Below are 22,446 nucleotides of genomic sequence, written 5' to 3'. Positions count from 1 at the left end.
GCCAACTATTTAAAAATAGTTTATAAGAGAGATAAAATTGAAAGGTGCTTATTTTATTCAAATTTTCAACAGACTGGAATGTACTTACCAAAACAAAAAAAGTAGAACTGATAAGATTTACATAACATATAGGGAATAGAATTTATGACATATAAAATAGGAGGCCTAGCTGTTCTCATCAATTTTTTAAAAAGCCTGGAAACTTGACAAAAATATTTGGAGATTAAGCAAAATTTTGGTAGTTGAGAAATAAATGTTAAATTAGGAGAAAAGAATGGTCCAGAGAAGTGAAGTTTTGTTAATCTACATCACCAGAGTGAAGGGAGCAATTAACTAATATAAAAAGAGATTTCTGAAGGGAAAATGTGAAGGCCACAGCTTGGAAGAATAACAGAAACATTACCATTTTCAGATATTAATAGAGAGGACATATGCATGGAAAAATAAAGAGATAAATTGGAACAAAAAAAAGCAAAACTGTAAAATAAATGTGACAAAACTCATCCTATATGATCAAATTTATGACAGGAAAACAATAACCATAAGGTGAAATGAGACCAAAGCTCTTAGCCTGTGTCATGGCTATCATTTCTTTGACTTGGAAGAGCAAGTTCATGTGTCAATATAGATATGATGCTAGAATGGAAAAACATGGGGGAAAGGAGTGGCATTTCATAGGTCATCAACTTGTAAATTAAAAAAAAAATAATAACCCAAAATTGTGAATGGCAGAGAAAAATGGTTGGGAGGTGGGCCAAAGTCCTAAACTCATAACATTATGGATAGGAAGAGAGGTAGTAGAGTCAGAAAGATTTCAATACAAAATATACCTCTGACATTCCATAGCCCTGTGACCTTGGGCAAGTTGCTTAACCACTATGTAAGGATACACTGTATCCTAGCTTATAAAATGAAAAAGGGAGAGGGAGAGAGAGATGAGAGAATTATTTTGGTCTTACAGGGCAAGACTCAATAAATGGTAGCTAGTATTTCATAATCTTTGGTGATAATTCTCACAATGAACAGATTAATACGGTATGGTACAGGACCATAGGTCCTGACTTCTAGGTACAGAGCAGTTGTGAGGACTGAGAGCTGCACCTACATTGTAGGTTTTCATCAAAATAACCAATGGAATAATGAAAAGATGAAAAAACTTTAAGAGTGTTTGAAACTAGGAAAGAGTACTATCCACAGGGCAGCAACTTTGAGGAAACGTCTAGAGATAAACTTCAGATGGGACCAAGTGTCACTCACTCTAAGTTTAATTTATGACCCTTCCTCATGAAAAAAAAAAGGAAGAATAGAAAGAAAGTAAGAGACCCCTGAAAATGGATAATTAGGAGAGACCAGAAAAGGTCAAGGGACAAAGAAACACACTACTTTATCTGTCTATTCTCAGTAGTGGTATCTAAAACACTCTCTAGAGAGGCCCTAAGGTTACAGCCCTTCTTAAGAAATCTAGCAAGTAGCCACTCAAAGGAGACTATATATACCACTGCAGCTTATGCCTGGGTTAGCAACCAGATGGAACACAATGTTGAAAAGTTAACTTTGACCCAACACTTTCAACAAACAAAAAGCAGAAAGCATGGAAATAGGGAGTTTCACTAGAACTCTTTCTTCTTAGGTAACTGAATTACTGAACTATGAATAAAATTTATGGTTAACCATTTCAGCAGCTTAAGGTCTCAAAGAAGTTTCAGGTGAACAGTGAGAAAAGTCAAATTGGTACATTATTCTCTTTCAGATTGAGAAAACAGGATAAAATCAATGAGCCCTAAGCAGAGATTCTGGAAGATTGAACATGCCACCCAAAATACAGCTGTAGATCTTAGACAAAGCTGGCAGTCCTCCCAAGTGAATGATATCCATAAAGGGTAAAAGCAATATCCTCTTGGTTAGAACAGTAAAAACATATTCTTGCCAACAACTGGTGGGAATGCAAACTGGTGCGGCCACTCTGAAGAACAGTATGGAGGTTCCTCAAAAAACTAAACATAGAACTAGCTTACGATGCAGCAATTGCACTACTAGGTATTCACCCAAAGGATACAAAAATACAGATTCAAAGGGGTACACGCATCACAATGTTTACAGCAGCATTATCAACAATAGCCAAACTGTGGAAAGAGCCCAAATGTCCACTGACTGATGAATGGACAAAAAAGATATGATATGTATACATATACACACACACGCACACACACACGCACACACGCACACACACACACACACGATGGAATATTAGCCATCAAAAAGAATGAAATCTTGTCATTTGCAACGATGTGGATGGAGCTAGAATGTATTATGCTAAGTGAAAGAAGTGAATAAGAAAAAGACAAAAAGGCATAAGATTTCACTAATACGTGGAATTTAAGAAACAAAAGAGATGAACATAAGAGAAGTGGGGGGGGGGGAGAGAAGAGAGGGAAACAAACCACAAGAGACTCTTAATGATAGACAACAAACTGAGGGTTGATGGAGGGAAGTAGAGGGGGATGAGCTGGATAGGTGATGGGTATTAAGGAAGGCACTTGTTGTGATGAGCCCTGGGTGTTGTGTGTAGGTGATGAATCACTGTATCATACTCCTCAAACCAATACTGCACTGCATGTAAACTAACTGCATGTTAACTAAATAAAAATAAATAAGAAAAAAACAACAGTGAAAATGTGAAAGAAGAAAAAAACCCACTAACACAAACTACTCTGTGTCATAAGGAAAATTTTTGACTGAAATAATACCCTTGGAACCATCAGCAAACAGCATGAGGAAGAATGCACATAATTTAAAGATGAATAAAAAGCAAAAGACAAATTACGCCTATAAATACAACAGAAAAGATGAAGGAGAGAAGCAGAATTCTTATAGTGATTAGATAAATAGGAAATACTTCTCTAGCTCTAACCCTAACCCTAGCCCTAACCCTAACCCTAGCCCTAACCCTCACTTCATGAGGACAACACAACCTTGCTACCAAAAGAACCTGTAAAGGATTTTACAGAAAGGAATTAAAGACCTAAACAAATGGGAGCACATTCAGTAATCCTGTGTTGAATGACCTAATACTGTGATAACCTTTCCCCAGATTAATCTGTAGATTTCATACAGTTCTGATTCAAATCCAAGCATGTATTTTAGTGGAATTGATAGGACAATTCAAAAATATTTGAAAATGCAAGGTGCTAAGAAGAACTATGTCTCCAAGAAGAACAAAATCGGAGGACTTATAATACTTGTACTACCTTATATGGAGGCTTATTTTAAAGCCGTAGGATTTTAAAAAGTGTGCTGTTGGAACAAGGACATTATTGTCTAATAATGAACAGAAAAGCAAATCCAGAGGGTAACCCACATATGACAGGCACAGTCATCTAATTTGCTAATGCAAATACCAATGCAATGATGTGGGAAATTGCTAATTGTGTAAGTAGACCACAATTCTTCCAGAATTCCCTAACTCCTCTCCCTTCAAATCTTTGCACCTTGACTGGAGGAAATCTACCCATACTTTTAAAAATAGTCCCTTTATAGCCCCTCCTCAAATTATTCTGATTTGAGTGTGCCCACTGTCCCCTGCTGGGTCGCTGAGAAACATGGGGCAAGTATCACTTAGAACATTTACAGTCATGGGGCACCTGGGTGGCTCAGTTGGTTAAGCGTCCAACTTCGGCTCAGGTCACAATCTCGCAATTTGTAAGTTTGAGCCCCACGTCGGGCTCTGTGCTGACAGCTCAGAGCCTGGAGCCCGCTTCAGATTCTGTCTCTCTCTCTCTCTCTGCCCCTCCCCTGCTCACACTCTCTCTCAGTCTCTCAAAAGTAAATAAATGTTAAAAAAAATTTTTAAAGAACATTTACAGTCATTTTTCTTGCTTTTAAGCAGAGACGTCCATTCAACAGCCTAGCCTAAAGCTTTTCTATCCTCTCCTAACCATTTCTAGGGAAAGAGATTCAACATCTTGCTTCAATAATGTATCCATTATTAAACTTTCTCAATAATATATTCAGCATTATACCAACCTTTGCTGACGGGAATTTATATTTTGTACACAATAGTAATCCACCCCTGTTTCCCTTTTGTACCTATCACAGAGATCATAGAATGTCGGTGTTAAGAAAGGGCCTTGGATATCATCAAATCCAGAGGTTTCCTATTGGGTGTTTCTGTTTGTTCCCTGATAGGTATTCTAAAGTTCAAAAGAATCCATCTGGACTATTAGTTTGCCTAGAATAGGATCACATGGGTTATTCTGTTATTTAAAATGTCTTTAGAGGACAAAAATCCTTCCAAACACACATCCCATATGAAAAGGTGGGGGACTCACTGACCTAGTTTAACCTATTTATAGCTCAGGGAGGTTATAGTTTACCCAAATTGTGCCCAGTCAGCTTGTTGCATAACTTGGAATACAGTCCTTGCTCTTAATTAGTCCTCTTTCCATTACACAATCCTCCTCCTTAGATGAAGACTTCCTGCCCCAATACAGCTTTATTATTTATGTTCTCTCAGGATAAATCTCCAACAAACAAACGCCTCGGTAATTGTAGCCACTACTCAAAGTGTGGTCTGAGCACCAGCTGTATCAATATCACCTGGGAGATTGTTAAAAATGCAGACCTTCAGGGGCGCCTGGGTGGCTCAGTTGGTTGAGCCTCCGACTTCAGCTCAGGTCATGATCTCACAGTCTGTGAGTTCAAGCCCCGCGTCAGGCTCTGTGCTGATGGCTCAGAGCCTGGAACCTGCTTCAGATTCTGTGTCTCCCTCTCTCTGCCCCTTCCCTGATAACTCTCTCTCTCTCTCTCTCAAAAATAAACATTAAAAAAATTTAGGGGCGCCTGGGTGGCTGAGTCGGGTTAAGCGTCCGATTTCAGCTCAGGTCATGATCTCACGGTTCATGGGTTTGAGCCTCGTGTCAGGCTCTGTGCTGACAGCTCCGAGCCTGGAGCCTGCTTCAGATTCTGTGTCTCCCTCTCTCTCTGCCCCTCCCCCACTCATGCTCTGTCTCTCTCTCTCTCTCTCTCTGTCAAAAATAAATAAACATTAAAAAAAATTTTTTTTAATGCAGACCTTCAGCCCCACAACCCCCAGCCACAATGTGCAGCATCTGCACAAAATCCTTTGGTGATTCATATACATATTAGAATTTTGAGACACTCTGGCCTCTGGGCTTGCTAATTTCACATCTATAAATGATGCCGGCCCATCCCCAGCATCCAGATGCACAGGTAAATGCCTGTTTTTCTCTACTTTTATCACCCACAGTAGAATTGGCTATAAGAAGGTTCACAAGGAGGAAGAACTGTCTGAAACCTCTTTTTTCCTAGAACAAAAAATTGATGCCACTTTAATATGACCCCCGCCTGCCACCTAAGAGTTGTTTCTAGAGCAAAATATTTCCAATCTGCCCAGTATTGGTTGTCTTCATGAGTTAGAGCTTCTTGAGAACCCATGTTTCTTCTACCTCATTGCCTGAAACCTGCTAATGGGAAATAGGAAATGAAAACTGACAGAGATAGGGGCGAGGAGGGGGGAAACCCAGCTGGACAAAGGGAAATCATTTGGAAATTAAAAACAAAGCAACATATGAATCCAGGAGTCTGGGAGTTGAAAAGGGAAGTTTTATGTAATTCCAGCCAGTTGATGTCACTGCGGCCAGTTCTGTGACTGACTAAGGGAGGCTGAGGGGAGGGGGGATGTGGAGGTGGGAAAGACCCAGACATTCTCCTTTGGACCTGAGGCTCAGCCTTATGTGTGCAGGATGAGATCAGTAAGAACAAAGAGATGTATCTGACCAAGAGCCAGGGCCATTTCCCTGCAGAAATGATTCTGCAGTCCTAAAGAGGTCCGTCATCCCTTCTGAGACTCCCCTTCCCTCAGCCAGTCTTTTTGTGGCCTCCTGAGCCCATCTGAGGCACAGTGATACCTCACAGGCTTCTAGCTCATCTGTGTTCAGGAATGGGAGGGTCGGGGCCACTGACACACACCGGTATCCTGCAGCCTATTATTTCCTGCTTGTCCTGGCCCCCGTCCAAGGCCCAGCATGACAGGTGGATGAAGTTCACCAGAAAGCTCAGCAGTGGGCCAGTTTTCCAGGAATGCTGCTGCTAACTAGATTCACATACTAGCCACCCCCACCACCTCAGGCTGAATGGAGAGCCAGCTGAATGGAGCAGAGTTTTTTCTTTTTTCTTTTTTTTTTTGAACTCTGTCTCCAGTCTGGATCCTGTGATTGTTTCAGCTGGTATAAGCAACTCCCTACTTAGGCTCCAGGGTCCCAAGTGCTTCCAAATCCCTGCAAGGAACAAAAGTGATTCATTCAGACCTTTGTTCTCAAACTAATGGTCCATAATTGAGGACTGGAAGGAAGGACAGCAGGTGCCACTGAGGGCATGGGAGTAAGGGAGAATGAGGGCTTTGGGCTGCTTTAGCAAGAAAAGTTTCAGGGCGATGTAGTAACCTGATTGAGGGAGGAGAATGTAGAGAGAAGTAAAAACAGATCATAGCTTTTAATAGGTGATCCAGAAAGATATAGAGAATGAGATTAAATTTAAAGAGAGAAACTATTCCATTTGAACAGAGTTTAGAGATTGTAAAAGTGTCTGCTCTTCCAATATGCTTTTGATTATATTTCCCGAATATATTTCCCAAATAAACTGTGAGTTAATGAGACAAATAATCATGCAAATAATTCTTGTTAATTGTGTCAGGCTGACAGTTTAAAGCAGCCCCCAACCCCACTGGATTTAAGAGCACTTAATATGTGCTTCCCACTGCACTAAGTGGAAAGGAGAGAAGGAATGCCAAAATACATTTAAGTTCCTGACCTCCTGAGTTTCTCAAAAAATTAAAAATAGAAATGCTATATGATCCAGTAATTCCACTACTGGGTATTTACCCAAAGAAAAATGAAAACACTAATTTGAAAATCAGACACATGTACCCCTATATTTATTACAGCATTATTTACAATAGCCAACATATGAAATCAACCCAAGTGTCCATTGATAAACGAGATGTGGTAAATGTACACACACACACACACACACACACACACACACGATAGAATATTGCTCAACTATAAGAAAGAATAAGATCTTGACATTTGTGGCAACATGGATGGACCTAGCGAGTATTATGCTAAGTGAAATAAGTCAGACAGAAAGAGACAAGTACCATATGATTTCACTTATATGCGGAATCTAAAAAATTTTTTTAAAGCAGAAACAGACCCATAAATGCAGAGAACAAACTGATAGTTGCCAGAGGGTAGATGTGTGGGAAGGTGGACAAAATGGGTGGAGGAGAGTAGAAGATAACAGGTTTCCAGTTACGGAATGAATAATCACAGGAATGAAAGGTACAGCAGAGGGAATATAGTCAATGATATTGTAATAGCTACAATGGTATTGTAGATGGTAGCTATATTTGTGGTGAACGTAGTGTAAGTACAGAGTTGTCAAATCACTATGTTGTATACCTGAATCTAAGGTAACATTATGTGTCAACTATACTTCACTAGAAAAGAAATGGTTCGTGCCCCTCTGGAGCACGCAAACGAGAAAGACAGACATGCAGGTAGATAAACGAGTATCATGTGACCAGCAATGAGATGGAGGCATGTGTTGTTGCTATGGAAATACAGAGGAGACACAGGAAGAGATCTCAATGTTTGGGGAGGGAGAGTTGCACTCTTTCCAATTCTGGCAAAGCAGAGCCAGAGTGAGATAGGGCTGGTCCACCAGATTTTAAAGGTAGACAATTTGCTAATGGACCCGGCAGGTGGGAAAGGTGCCTTTGGGTAAAGAGATAATCAATCTATGGGCCAGGGTCAGCCTTTATTTTTGCTTGGCCTGTCTCTGGATGCTAAGTCATCATCATCTGTTTCTGCTATAAGCCGAGACACCAACTTGGGAGGTACTTGCAGAAGTCCTTAGAAGGTTCCCAACAGTCTGCATCACTGCTGGGGGAGCTAGCTTTAGTCTTCACATACATGTCCTGGAGATCTGGAGGGAAATTATTTTGGGATATAAATATGTATTTCAAGATCGTGGCCAGTATCTAAATGACTTATGTCTATTATTGCCTCCATGGGTAAATGCTAAGTATATCTTCCCCATGCTATAGCATCAGTATAAAGGAATGAACCGAAGAGCCAACCATCTCCACCCCAAACCACTTCCATCCTGCCCACAGGTGGGGAGGGGGAAATTACTTGAATTTAATGCTAATAAACCCTATCACTGCCTCTGTACAAGGTTTAGATGAAGGGTTAACAAAAGGATTGACTCTTCTATCTCTTCATGTATAAACTACTCTCACTTTGGAGATAAGAGTCTTTGCAGACTATATTTTCTACAGGAAAGTGGTTTTACTTTCTTCATAAGGTCTAGACTACATTTTTCTAAATATCATTGATTCTTCTTGGGGAGGAAAGGAGTATATGCATGTGTGTGCACACACATAAATGAGCTTTTGAGCCAACATTTATTTGTTTGGAAACTAGGAAGAAAGAGAAAGCTTACCCGGATGTCACGATGTCACACTGATAAAGATCTATAAAAAGGGACCACACTTGGAGTGCCAAAGTTCACACTGGGATGTTCATTCCACTGGAATACTAAAGTCCAGCCCTGAACTGGCTTGCCAAATCCCTGTCTCCCTTATTCTCCCTTCCTCTCCTCTAGGTATTATTCTAAAGGAATAAATGCGACTTTGGAAAATTTCTATAATTTATTGTGTTCTTCTAGCAATTATGCTATTGTGGTTGGGACAGAGATGGGCTGGATCCTGCCCACTACTCTGGGAAAAGGGTGATGGATTATGACGAAGTGAGATTATTTGCAATGCAAAGGATTAATGCAAAAGCAAAAAGCAGCACTGTGAGAGAGAAAGGGATAATGTTAGAATAGGAGTCAGACTAGCTACATAGAGATTATGTTCATGAGAAGCTTCCCCTATAATGATTTTAAGTTATTTTGATCTTTTGCTTTGTTCTGTAAAAACAGTCATATTAAACCTTAGGTTTGCACTTGTCTTGTACCTTGCAATTTGCCTTTGCTATGACAACCCTTTGGTAAAATTTTAATTCTCCTTTAAAAAGTTATGGGAATAGTATTGTGGGAATTAGGGCCTTTCCATTTTCCTCTTTATTGGCTGAGATCCTTGTTACAGTAAGAGCATTGTTTTCGGAAAACACTAGTCCAGGCATTCTTGGTGGGAGTAAACCTCAGACCAAAGATCCTTTCCAAAAAGATAGCAGAGGGGAGGGCATGGTGAAAGAGATTTGGATATTCAGATGCAGGAGAAATTACAAAAGAAAAACAAAGAGAAGAAAAATTCCCATGACCCTGCTACCCTCAAGAATTTTAAATTCATTTTAAAAAAATATTTATTTTTGGGAGAGCACAAGCAGGAGGAGCAGAGAGAAGGGGACAGAGGATCTGAATTAGGCTCCTCAATGACAGCAGAGAGCCCGATGCAAGGCTCAAATCCACGAACTGTGAGATCATGACTTGAGCCAAAGTCAGATGCTCAATGGACTGAGCCACCCAGGTACCCCAAGAACTTTTAATTCATTTAAGAAGATAGAGCATACACCCATGACTATTTTTCCAGCTATGGTCTTCATTCACTCATCCTGCTGTGGCTCAACTAGACTCCCCTATTTTTTTAATGTTTATTTATTTTTGAGAGAGAGAGAGAGAGAGGGGGCAACCACAAGTGGGTAAGGGGCAGAGAGAGAGGGGGACAGAGGATCTGAAGCGGTCTCTGTGCTGACAGCAGAGAGCCTGACTCAGGGCTGGAACCCACAAACCGTGAGATCATGACCTGAGCCGAAGTCAGATGTTTAATCGACTGAGCCCTGATTCCCCTAATTTTTTTATATGGCACCACCATCCGTTCAGTTTCCAAGCCCAGAATTTGGGTGCCAAGTCTGATTCTTTCCTCTTCCTCACCCTCTACAAATAGCCAGTCTTAAAGTCCTATTGGTTCCATCCTCCCAAATACTTTCGATATTTTCATGCAGTACTGCCATGAAGAATGGCACTGGAGAAGACAAACTGGGGAAGCCACTGGATTTGGCAGCGAAAAGACCTTTAATGACTTGCAAGGAAACTATTTCAGCAGCCATATTACAAGGGTGAAGCAAGCATGTGTGCCGATGAAGAAGAGATGGCTGTTGCACCTGATAAGTGCTTGGGAGCAATAATATTCAGTATACGCTCAAACCAAAAATTATGCCTCCTTTAATAATTCAGATGGGAACTTGACTCTTCTCATTCCGCTGTTCTATTTCATAATTTCTTTTTCCTTTTTAAATTAATTTTGCCTTCTGGAGAATAGGGTATAAAAATCATGGTAACGGCATTTTGTGAAAATGTTAGCCTTTCTTACTAAAAGAGCCCAGGCAGCAAAATTCCACCATCTATGCAGAACAAAAAAATAGAAGTTTAAGAACCTCCTGGATTCAATATGGTAAATAATTTTTTTGCTCCCCCAATTTTTTTCTTATGAATAATTCTATGAATACTTTTCTTGCGAATACCAGCTTTCATATATTTGCAGACTGTTTCTCAGCTTACATTCTGTCAACTAAACCAGTTTCCTTACTATTTGTATGGCCTTGGCTTTTTTTTTTTCCCCTTGGCATTTTTATTTTAACTTATTGTCTCTCATCACTCCATCAGCCTATAATCTCAATGAACTTCCAATTTCAGCTAAAATATGATTTGGAAATGTAAAGAATCTGGCAGTCAGAGCTTTTAGGTTCGAGTATCAGGTACACCACATAATGGTGGTATGAACTTGGAGAAAAACCTAATGTCAGATCCTCAGATCTTCACCTATAAAATGGGGGAAATTATATCACCTTAGTAAAGGTTGATGCAAAGACTAAATAAGAGCAAATATGTGAAATTGCCTGGCTCATAGCTGCCATTTAATAAATTTTAGTTCCTTCAGACGCCTTCTCTAAAGTCCTCTACTTTTTCTTGAGCTACAGACTTGCATTTCCAATTTCCTGCAGACATCGCTACACATAAGTCTTTCTAGTGGAAGTCACGATTTTCCATAAAACTTGTCTTTCACATTTCCCTCCATATTTTTGTTCATAATATCAGTCTATCGTTCAACACATTTTTTTTTTTTTTTTTTTGCCCAACCCTGGTTCCAACCTTTGCTGATATCTGGCAGAGACCATGAGATGCCTCTAAGGTATCCTCAGGTGGGAGCAGAAGCACTAGTGTCTAAAGTGAAGAAACAACAGGTGCAGAGAGCAGCAATCCACTTGGTAAAATTCCTTGGAGAGACTTTCTAAACCAGCTTCCCCTCTCCCTTTCATCCTTTTTATGGTCTGCTATGCTTGGCTCCTGATCCAGACTTAGGATCTGCTTTTATCTTTGATATTTGAGGATCTAACTCAACTTTTCTGGATTGCAGATGAATGGCTAATCTCTGGAACCTCAACTATTGCAAACACTCATGAGCTGATCTCCCTTTCTGCAGCGTCTTCCTGTCTAATCCAGCCTTCCAAAAGGGATCACTTTAATTATCCAAACAATCACTTCAATAGTGTTAGTCCTCGGGCGCCTGGGTGGCTCAGTTGGTTGAGCGTCCGACTTCGGCTCAAGTCAGGATCTCACAGCTCATGAGTTCAAGCCCCACATCAGGCTCTGTGCTGACAGCTCAGAGCCTGGAGCCTGCTTTGGATTCTGTGCCTCCCTCTCTCTCTGCCCCGCACCCACTCACATTCTGTCTCTGTCTCTCTCAAAAATAAATAAACATTAAAAAAAATTTAATAGTGTTAGTCCTCTACAGTTAAGCCTCAAAAAATGTCTCTCCCACCACTTACAGCATAAAGCCCAAATTACCTTGCCTGGAAATAATGGGAGTAACTGTATAACTTGTTTCCTACCTATATTTCCAGCCTTATCTCTGACCATTCCCCAAGATGAATTCTTTGCTTTAATATCAACTTAATGACTTGCTCTCTAAAGTGTACTTTTTGTTTCAACTGTCCCCACATTCAACCACCTTGCCTTCTTATTTCAAGGAGAATCCTCCCATTATGTTTTTCTTGATGGGAGGTAGGGTCAAATGCACCATCTTTTCCCTCCTTGCTTCCATGGTATGAGCACTGACTTAGGCTTTGCCAGCCAGATGCTCCCATCCAGGACAATAAAAACTGAGTAATGTAGACCTAGAGAAGCAGTTGGAATTCATTTACAGTGGTGATGGTGGTGGTGGCCAAATCCTCCGGCAGGTGTAGCATCATCCTGGCTAGATTCTTTCTGCTAAAAGACTATTGTGCTTCCTGCTTCTTGGCTCTTGGATACATTTGCTCCTTACCATTTTCTGAGCCTGATCCTCCAGCTTTCTGATGGTTCTGCAAGCCAGTGATATTATTCCAATGCATCTCCATTTTCTTTCTTACAGACAGAGATGTTTCTGTTGCTTTCAACCCCAAGAATCCTAACTTATATCCTGAGATGTCTAGCTGTTTTCACCAGTGTTTCTTTGCTATGCTAATTCTATGTGCAGAATGCCTTTCTTACTTCTCTCTGCTTTTCTGGAGATCCCATGCATAGTGAAAGACAAACATTTAAAGAACCATTACATTTCAAAAAGATAGATGCCAGGAGGGAGATATGTATTGTGTCCATTCGGGCATGAAGGGAACTCTTTTTACTTATGGGAAACTTCCATAGGAAGGAACTTGTCAGGTATTGAACTGGAGGAAAGACAGTACAGGCACAGAGTCAGCATGAACAGAGGCAAGGAGGTGTGAAGGAACATGGCAACACTGAGCAATGGCAGAAGTTCAGTATGACCACAACATAGGCTGTGAGGGGAAGGATGGTGGTGGGAAATGAAGTGTGTAAAATTCACCTGGATTGCTTCAAGAATAAAGTCCCCAGTGAGTTAATGGGACTGAGCCATGTTCATCAATAACTACTAATATTATAAAAAGACAGCCAGACACTTAGTGCCCCCAGATGGAAGTATTCAATACTTCGCACCACCTATGAAGTATTCCTGCCAAAAACATCAAATCTGAATCTGATCGATGCTTTACATTTAAATGATAATAAGGAAAGCATTGGTAATTATTATATAATTACTAACAAATAATAAATTGCAAATAAAATATATAAATTATAAAATTAATTATGTAACATTATTAAATAAATTGAAGGAAACTACAGCAGTTGAAAGATATCTTAAGTGATACCTGTGAAATGCAGACTGTGGGAAACTCTACAGCACAAACAACCCAAATTCTTCAACAAATAAGAAGCGGAGAGTGGAGGAAGAGTATTACAGGAGGGAAAAAAGAGACAAGGGATGTATCAGCCAATTGCAATGTGAGGAAGTTATTTGGTTTTTGATTCAAAAAATTGTGAAATGGGGCACTTGGCTGGCTCAGTAGGTAGAGCGTGAGACTCTGGATCTCAGGGTCATGAGTTCAAGTCCCATGTTGGGCATGTAGCTTACTTAAAATACACACAACAAAACAAAAAACCGTGAGGGGCACCTGGGTGGCTCAGTCTGTTGAGTATCTGACTCTTGATTTTGGCTCAGGTCATGATCCCATGGTCACGGGTTGTGAGAAGGAGCCCCATGTTGGGCTCTACCCTGAGTATGAGGCCTGCTTGAGAGTATCTCTCTCTCTCTCTCTCTCCACCCTTTCCCCGCTCACACACTTTCTCTCTCTCTCTCTCAAAATAAACATTTAAAAAATTGCGAGATAACATGGGAAATTTATGACTATAAAATTGTTAATTTTTAAAGGTATAATAAATGCATTTAGATGTTTAGAAAGTATTATTTAGAGATACACACTGGAATATTTCACACAGATGAGATGATACAATATCTGATACTCGTTTCAGAATAATTTGGGGTGGGAGTATTAACCAAATAAGATTGGACATGGTAGCTTATTATATTTTCCTCTTTACTTTTGAACATGCTTGAAATTTTTCTAATAAAATATTTTAAATTCAGATTGCTAGGTTTTGCCCCCTGGAGATTCTGATGCCATAGGTGTAAGGTGGCACTCAGAAATCCAAACGTTTAACAAGCACCTTAGAGAATTTGAAATCAGATGGTCCCTAGTCCATAATTTGAGCAAATTCAGCCCAACAGTGCAGTGACTTCAATGGGGGAAACCAAGTAAGAGAAATTGGCAATATCTTTAATGGAGCAGGTGCTCAAGATAAATATCTGACCATTTTATTTGATGATCGTTTACAAATAATTGTCCCAAATCTTCCTAGTGTTTGTGTATAATAATCATTCAGGGTGTGATTACTGGCGCTATTTCCTGATGTGGGCCTTTTTTCCATTAGATTTTTTGAGTCCCCTAATGCTTGCCTCATGAACCAAGGCTAATTCCCTGATTAGATAATCATCCTTGGGAAGCTTTCTTCCTAATCACAATGGTAGGAGAGATGTTGCCAGGCCTTCCAGGAAGGGAGAGACACCCAGTTGTGACCCATTAAATTGGCATCAGCTCTCACTCCACCCCTTCCAGGAGGAAAGGCTCTTATAACCCTGGAAGGGGAGGGAGCAGAGAGGTGACCCATCCTTCCCAGGGCTGTCAGGTCACATCATAATCTCACACACTCCCAACCCCCCTTTTCATTCCACTTTTGAGAATTTTTCAACTGGAAAGTGCCTGAAACCTTGGAGTTGTGGAATGGGCTGGGGTGTATCATGGAGACATGGCTGGCCACATGTCATAAGGCAAACTGACTGAAAATGGGAAGGTCCTGCCATGACTCCTCAGAGACATGGGCCCCTCTCAGGCAGTTAACCTGAGGGTGGCTCTCCCAGCAAAGCCAAAACAAAACGCTGCTGCTGGCTGAGCCTCCCTGGGATTGCAAGAATGTTTTCCCATCCAGGCAAAGCCCTGCTGTCCTGCCAGCAACAGAAAAGCAGCCTTCCAGAAGAATCTTCTCCTTGTCTGGAGCATTCTAGGCTTCAGAGCTGTCTGGGATCAGCACACCTCAGCGTTGGTAGACGGAGTGGCTGCATTCAACCCCTCCCCAATATGATATGAACTGGAACAACCTTGCCTCTTCTTGCACAATCCGGGGAAACCTTGCTGTACCCCACTGATAAGGTGAGGAAACAATAATGGACAGAGATGGGTACTGTTTGTATCCTGATTTTATAGGCAGAGACCTTCAAATTGAAGGTCTCAGTGATTAATCTGTGATTACTCAGCTCAGGGTCAGAACTAGGATCAGGTAATCCTGCCTCAGGCTTTGTGCATGTAACTCCCTCAGAGGGTTTTTGCTTGTTGCCTTAATGTAATCACCTCTCCTTTTATATAGTTTTTAAGTTTATTTATTTATTTTGAGAGAGAGAAAGAGAGAGAGAGAGAGAGAGAGAGAGAGAGAGAGAGAGATTGTGCAGGCGAGCAGTGGAGGGGCAGAAAGAGAGGGAGAGAGAGAATCCCAAACAGGCACTGTGCTCTCAGCACACAGCCCAGTCTGAGGCTCTTTCCCACAAACCACGAGATCATGACCTGAGCCCAAATCAAGAATTGGATGCTTAACTGACTGAGCCACTCAGGCGCCCCATTCGCCTTGCCTTTTAAACCCTACCCTGCTCATCCTTCCCAAAGGGAACCTACCTTCCTGCCACCGTGGGCTCTGCATTTCCCTGAACATGTTGCACTTGTTCTCATGTATTTCCTTTTCTTTCACTTTCCTTCTTCGTGAAAGGCTTTCTTCTCCTCAACTCCAATTTCTCTCATTGAAATCCTGCTCCAGCTTGCCAGACTTTTAGGATTCATTCACCACCCTCACATAAATGACATTTCCCTCCACATCTTCATCACACTCTGCTGATAACATTTCTTGTCATGCACATTTGTTTTCTTGTCTCATATTTTTCTTTTGATGACCTTATGGCCATGTGTATACTTGCCTGCAGAATTCTGATGCATTGCAAACTCCTTGAGCCCTGTGACCATTTTTTATTCAACTTTTTATTTCCTCAGCATTTCCACAGTGCTCCGTATATAATAGGAGTTTTGAAATTCTACTGAATTGAATGTATGCAACCTTGCAATAATATATAACCTAGTTTCCATCTATCAAAATACAATAAAATGTCCAGGGGAAGCTGGATGCTACAAAGGATTAATACTGGGATTAATCCTTACCCAGTTGAAATGAAGACTCCTTAAGTAGCATTGTAATTTATGTCTTTGCTAACTCCATCTTTGCATGTACTAAATACATTGAAAGTGAATCGCCACCGGGTTTTGAATGCCCTGCTTCCACTTCTCCCCCTTATAACAGTGAGGAAGTAGAGATGAGGGGAAGACAGAGCTACAAAGCTGCCTGGGGAAGTTGGTATATTCAGATGCTCACCCTTAAGTTTCCTTGTCCTTTTGTGATTCCAGATTGGTTTGGGTGAGTGAGGAGGGAAAGGCCAGCCCTCTGGGGACATTAATAATAAGGTCTGAAGGATGAAGATCAAAAGGCAGCTTTGGCTGCAGACCATGGAGTAACCCTAGTAACGGCAGAGGCTCTCTGATCTCCGTGCTCCTCCATACCCCCTGTGAGCTCAACTACATTTTGCACCCCTTCCTGGGGTCACCACCCTTCTCAGTTACAATCCACCCTTGTTTCTTCCAAAACTCCATATCCCACAAGAATATAGGTCTGCTGTTTATTTGCATATAACTCTTTATCTAGCCATGAGATAAACCACCAGGAAAAGTTTTACAAAACTGGCATGAAACCAAATGTTAGTTAGTATGAAAGCTCAGGGAGAGCTTAAGCTTTTTAAAGAATACCTTTCTAAACTGAATGATCCAAATTGGCCTTCTACAGTATTTATCTTCGCTAACCTACAGCCAGTTCATAAACCTTGTAAAAGTTTGCCTTTTAAATCATCCATTGCATGTTTCCTGGGATTTATTCTGAAATAATCTGGTGGTTAATGGGAGCTGGGGGCAGGGCACAAAAGAACCAATACTAACCATGAGTTGATAATTGTTGAAACCAGGTGATAGGGACGTGGGTGTTCATTATGCCATCCTCTCTCGTTTTAGTAGATGTTCGAAATTTTCCTAGCAAATATTTTCTTTTAAAAAATTTATTTTGTCTTCATATTCTGCCTCCATGCAGTTCTAGTATGGTTAACTTTTCTGTTTTGGAAGACAGGAATTATCACATTGGGTCATCTCCTCCCTCTGCCTTTCTTATTAGCCCAACTTGTATCATCTTCTTTCCGTGTCCTAGCTTGGCAAAACAAGGGTCTGCCTGCTTGGTCAATCTCAAGTACTATGCACAGAGTGGCCCAAGAATCTTGGACATGGCCAGGGTGAATGCTCAGACTCCTTTCGTAACCATTTAAAAATATGCCATGGTAGCAAGAGTTCCAAGCTTGAGGGTTTTATTTTCACTGAGGACTTCAAATACTGCCGCTGGGCTGCAAATAGAAACTAGCATGGTGGCTTGTTTGCAAAAGTTGCTGTGTTCTTTCTCTCTTCTCATTCCTTCTCTCTCTTTCTCCTCTGTCCTCTACTGGAAAAGCACCTGTTGGTGGGCAGTTACCAATGTGAGGATACAAGAACTTTCTGGTGTTAAATACTTCCAGGATATCAAGAACCAAAGCTGTTTGGACTGCTAGGAATGACACAGTGAATCAGCACCCCGTGTCCCATTTTTGGAGACTTCAACTACGTTGTTGGTCTGGGAGGAAAACACGCTTAAAAGTCAAATGAGAGACCCTATTTGAGGAGGTGACATTCAGATTGCATTTCACAGGTGTTTTGGCACCAACAAGTCAAACAGGGTATTTCTCCAATCATGTAAGCAGACGGACTTGCCATTTGATCCACAGCAGAGCTTGTCCTGTACAAACTGCATCCAAAATATCATCCCACTCAGTGGGCGATTCCCCAGCATTAGTCACTGGCAGGCGTCCTTTGAAAGCTGCTCTCAGGAACTTCTGAGGTGTTGCCTTTCTCTGCAGCTTGTCTGATTCCATAAGGCCAAAGAGATGCGTTGAACAACTAAGAAAGGCAAAGTGGAAAAAAAAAAAAGGGAGGGGGGAAGTTCAACCAGTTAGAACCCTGGGCTGTGGAGGAAGATGGCCAAAGAGGCTGGATTTCCAGCTGTCCATCACCCCTCTCATTTTGCACAGGAAAGGCATTTCTCTAATCCACCTGTTCAATTATTTATCATGCTATGTGTTTCCTCTTAATTGTTACTCAGGCAAAGCCTTTATGTTGTAAGGTGACACCCTAGTATTTTTTAACGACCTTAGGCAAAGTGATTGACACTTGATCCTGGAGTCAGATGTTCCCAGTGACGCAACTTGCTCTCCCAGTAGCAGAAAAGCTTCCTGCCATGATTAAGTTGGAACCGTGAAAGTGCTAAAATGTGTTGTCAGTCTTCCTCTGATGCAAGCACTTTTATTATAGAGTCTGCTCGCAGAAGAGGGAAGCAACACAAGCCTTGCCTCCAAATAGCCCTTTCTGCCCTGGACTAGCCACTCTATACAGAAGGGCGGCATGTGCCGGACGTTTCAGAGACCAATGATCACAGTCACGCCTTTTCCAAACTTACGGTTTTCCTGGGTCAGCCCCTTCCCTCTCTCTATTTCTTTTTCTGGGTTCCTATGACAATGTGATCCCAACTGATTTGTGCCTGGCAGGGTGCCACTCTCTGAACTCTCATTAACTGCCCCAGTCAAGCAAAACAAGAAGCAATCCATTCTGTATTTGAACTTGAAATGGAAAATCATCTGTGTTTGCTTTTCTTGATAGGAGGCTGAGATGGAGCAAAAGGGTAATTCTGTTTTTTTTGGACATGGGCTACTTCCCAATGAAAATGCTAGGGAACCTGTGAGCAGTGGGTATCAGACCCACTGTGATTCAGTGTTGGCTGATCCAGTCCGTGTTAAAACCACACAAAAGGCTTTTTCAATGCCCCCCCTCCCCACTTGGGTTTTCTCTACTACTCTTCAGGGTTCCTAGGCAAAGGGTATTTTTAGGGTGTGGCTGCCTCCTGAAGGAGTAGTTTCAACTATTGATTCATTAATTTACTACTGTTATACCACAAATAATGCAATGAAACCAAACACACATAAGGCTATGACCTAAAAAACTTATTTTTTAAATTTTTTTAATTTAGAGAGAGAGGCGGAGAGGCAGAGAGAGAGGGAGACACAGAATCTGAAGCAGGCTCCAGGCTCTGAGCTATCAGTTCAGAGCCTGATGTGGGGCTGGAACCCACGAAATGTGAGATCATGACCTGAGCCAAAGTCGGACGCTTACCTGACTGAGCCACCCAGGTGCCCCCAAAATTTTTGAATAAATACAAAGGAAAGGGAAAGCAATAGAGTATATTGCATTCTTATTACTATTACACTGAAGACTTTTATAGGTATTTATTCCAAATTACCGTAGGCACTTTGTTCCCATTCTATCTTGATACCAGAGGTACCAGAATCCAAATATATGTAGCTAATACACAGATTGGAAAGTTCACCCTACAGGCTTTTATTGTTTTTTGTAGTAAGTTTATGTCTGAACTACCTTAGCCAGACTTTATTAATTCAATCACAAAATATTTCTTTTTAATTCTCGGATTTCTGATATCTACCTGTGTTTAACACATTGTACATATCCAGTAAATACTGGGCAAGTGAGTGCGTGAACGAATGAATGAATGAATGAATGAGTGGAGCCCAATCTCGGAAGAGAGCTGGCCTGAATCAGCAGTTGTCAAACATGGCTACATACTGGAATCATTTATAAGCACTTTATTTTTATTTGTAATGTTTCTCCAAGTACTACTTTATTCTCCCCTCTCATTCTATGTTCTTTTAAAGTTAATTATTGCTCGTTATAATAATCAAAACAATGCAGAAGAGTCTAAAGAAAAATCATCTCCTTTTCCTTGAAGTAACACTCCAGTGATGTCCATGCTCTTAATGAGTCACCATGTGTTCTTCTATAGTTTTTATTTTAATTTTTTAAATATTTTTTATGTTTGAGAGAGAGAGAGAGAGAGAGAGAGAGAGAGAGAGAGAATGAGTGGGGGAGGGGCAGAGAGAGAGGGATACTCGGAATCAGAAGCAGGCTCCAGGCTCTGAGCTGTCAGCACAGAGCCTGACACAGGGCTCGAACTCACAGACTGCAAGATCATGACCTGAGCCAAGTTGGACACTTAATCATCGACTAAGCCACCCAGGCACCCAAGGTTTTATTTTAAAAAGCTCAAATACACTTCCAATTTATTTGATAAGAATGGCATATGATATATATTAGTTGAAAATTTGCCTTTCACATAATATATTGCAGATATCCTTGCAAATTAATACTAGTCCATACCAACTTGCCTCATTCGTTTTCTCAGCTACACAGTGTATGTAATACAGGTGCACCGTAATTCATTCAAAGGTTGTTTTTGTGTATGTGTGTATAAATACTGGCAATGCAGAAAGCAATATTCTTTTTTAATGATATAGTTATTTATTTTGAAGATAAGTGAGGAAAGAATTTGAATGAGGGAGTAGAAATAGAATTCCAGAGAAAAACATTCCCCTATATTGTGGCTCTATAAATATTCTTGTAGTTCTGTTACGTCTATATAAAGATGTAAAACCTATGATCAGGTAGGTTTTCAGAACTAAATTTGGAATAAAAAGCATATGCATTTACATTTTAATAAAAAATATGGCCATATTACCTGATTTCTTGCCCTTACCAGCACTATATTTATCAATCTACTTTATTATAAATGTATTGAGAAATTTAAAAATCTAATGAGAAAAAATATTATATTGTGGTTATTAATTTTCATTTCCTGGGACATTTTGGAGGATTTCGTTTGTTTTTAAATACAAATCCTGGGTCCCATTTTAAATCTACTGAGGCAGAGTCTCTGAGGTCAGCACCTGTGAACCTGTCTCTATAGGGTTCCTACGTGAGTCTGATGAGGTCAACACCTGTGAATCTTTGTCTTTATAGAGTTTCTATGTGAGTCTGATGATGTCAGTGCTTGGACAGGCATTTGGCAACCACTGATAAAGACCATCTTTTGATTGAGATGTAAACTCTATGAAGATGTAAGCTTCTATTATCTAAAAACAAACCAACCAACCCTCAAAAGCAACAAGATCTGGGTAGTGACAACTGTGCATTGTATAATCAAATTATATTTTCTTTTTCTTTAATTTCTTTTTTATTTTTTTAAATTTACATCCAAATTAGTTAGCATGTAGTGCGACAATGATTTCAGCAGTAGATTCCTTAGTGCCCCTTACCCATTTAGCCCATCCCCCCGTCCCACAACTCCTCCAGTAACCCTCAGTTTGTTCTCCATATTTATGAGTCTCTTCTGTTTTGTCCCCCCTCCTTGTTTTTATATTATTTTTGTTGCCCTTCCCTAATGTTCATCTGTTTTGTCTCTTAAAGTCCTCATATGACTGAAGTCCTATGATTTTTATCTTTCTCTGGCTAATTTCACTTAGCATAATACCCTCCAGTTCCATCCACGTAGTTGCAAATGGAAAAATTTCATTCTTTTTGATTAACAAGTAATACTCCATTGTATGTATATATATATATATATATATATATATATATATATATATATATATATACACATCTACACATCTTCTTTATCCATTCATCCATTGATGGGCATTTGGGCTCTTTCCATATTTTGGCTATTGTTGATAGTGCTGCTATAAACATGGGGGTGCATGAGTCCCTTCGAAATAGCACACCTGTATCCCTTGGATAAATGCCTAGTAGTGCAATTGCTGGGTTGTAGGGTAGTTCTATTTTTAGTTTTTTGAGGAACCCCCATACTGTTTTCCAGAGTGGCTGCACCAGCTTGCATTCCCATCAAATTATATTTTCTACATGATTTAAAACTATATACTTATTTCAGATGTTGATGAAAATTTCAATTCATTACCTGAACTTTTTTTAAATTTTATTTATTTATTTTGAGAGAGAGAGAGAGAGAGAGAAAGCACAAGCAGGGGAGGGACAGAGAGAGAGGGAGACACACAATCCAAAGCAGGCTCCAGGCTCAGTGCTGACAGCTCAGCCCTGATGTGGGGCTCGAACCCACAAACCATGAGATCATGACCTGAGCCAAAGTTAGATGCTTAACCACCGAGCCACCCAGGCACCCTTACCATCTTAACTTTTTTTAAAAAAGTCTATGTCCAATCAGAGAGGACAATAAAGCATAGCTGTAGGTATAACAGGTATCAAGGCTTGTTGAAGCATCCTTGGCTGTTTGGCCGGGGTGGGGGTGGGGGGGCATTCCATGGGAGCAGGTTAGTGGGGCAGTGGCCAGGTGGAACAGGAAGACAGAAGACCTGGATCAGGGTGTGAGTCTTATTTCTGTCATGTATGAAATGTTTGATCATAAGCAAACCATTTAACCCTG

General features: G+C 40.6%; 1 long non-coding RNA gene and 1 other non-coding gene across 2 annotated transcripts in view; both read left to right on the top strand.

Annotated features, from left to right (window-relative positions):
* Positions 1-22,446, top strand: part of LOC122206954 — a 114,483-nt gene that overhangs the window by 67,710 nt on the left and 24,327 nt on the right. The window contains exon 3 of the long non-coding RNA XR_006196631.1: positions 14,911-15,131. This is a non-coding gene — a long non-coding RNA (uncharacterized LOC122206954). The remainder of the gene's footprint in view (positions 1-14,910; positions 15,132-22,446) is intronic.
* On the top strand, positions 13,416-13,488 carry TRNAQ-CUG. Its single transcript has one exon. It is a non-coding gene; the product is annotated as a tRNA-Gln (tRNA).

Source organism: Panthera leo, chromosome E1 (genome assembly GCF_018350215.1).
Source record: "Panthera leo isolate Ple1 chromosome E1, P.leo_Ple1_pat1.1, whole genome shotgun sequence".
NCBI classification, from domain to species: Eukaryota; Metazoa; Chordata; class Mammalia; order Carnivora; family Felidae; genus Panthera; species Panthera leo.
This window is presented reverse-complemented; position numbering and strand designations above follow the sequence as displayed.